The 916-nt window shown below is 35.7% G+C and overlaps 1 pseudogene; it reads right to left on the bottom strand.

The window, feature by feature from the left end:
- Window positions 1-422: 422 nt before the first annotated feature.
- On the bottom strand, window positions 423-513 carry LOC126024898 (uncharacterized; annotated as a pseudogene).
- Window positions 514-916: the final 403 nt, after the last annotated feature.

Here is a 916-nt window from a genome sequence, read left to right as displayed (position 1 = left end):
GCAGTGGGCAATCAGAAGCAAGATTAGCTGGGCTGATTTATATAGATCCTTCAGAGTGGTACCAGAGTGGTACCATAATCACCAGTGTGACTGCTCTGGCAGTGGTGGGAAAAAGACATGGCCATATACAGGAAGGAAAGCTAAATACAATATTAGCAGACAGTATGTTTAATATGGACAGAAATGTAAAAAAAGAGAATAATTTGTATTTTTCTTGTTTGTTCTTAAAGTCCATAGTGTAATGTGATAAATCAAGAATTCCTAAAGGAAAGTCCACATAGGTCTGTAGTTTTTTCATTTTCTTGTCATTATAGAATTTAATGTATTAAAATGTATTAAGAGCACAGGTGGTAGTCTCCAAATTTCTTCCCTTTTTTAAGGAATCCTGCCGTGTGTCACAGTGGCTGCAATAAACACTATTATTATCTTTTAGTTTTTTTTTTTTTTTACTCTACCTCCTCTTTCTATACAGTCAGTGTAAAGAGCACAGCCTGAGGTCAGAATTGGGAGGCCTTATCTTTTCTTTTCTTTTTCTTTCTTTTTTTTTTTTTTGATTTTTTTTTAATATATATAAGAGTCCTTCCCACCCCACACCGGCCTGTTCTCTAGACAGGCTTTCCCTCATTCAGTCACATTTTGTTATGACAGTCTCATTGTAATTATTTCTGTGACTGCACTAAATGATCCCTGTAGTGAGCTTCATGTCAGGAGCTGGACCCTCCAGTTCTCCTCTATTTTGTCTCTGAGAATCATTACACAAATGTTTTTCATTTTTCTCAAAACCCATAGACTAGGGAGACCATTCTGTGTTTATATCTCTCCCTCTGACTAATTTCACTGAGCATATTAGATTCCATATACATTCATGTATAGGAATATTTCATGACTTCTTGTCTTCTGATGGCTGCATAATATT

This window comes from Suncus etruscus, chromosome 12, assembly GCF_024139225.1.
Source record: "Suncus etruscus isolate mSunEtr1 chromosome 12, mSunEtr1.pri.cur, whole genome shotgun sequence".
Lineage (NCBI taxonomy): Eukaryota > Metazoa > Chordata > Mammalia > Eulipotyphla > Soricidae > Suncus > Suncus etruscus.
This window is presented reverse-complemented; position numbering and strand designations above follow the sequence as displayed.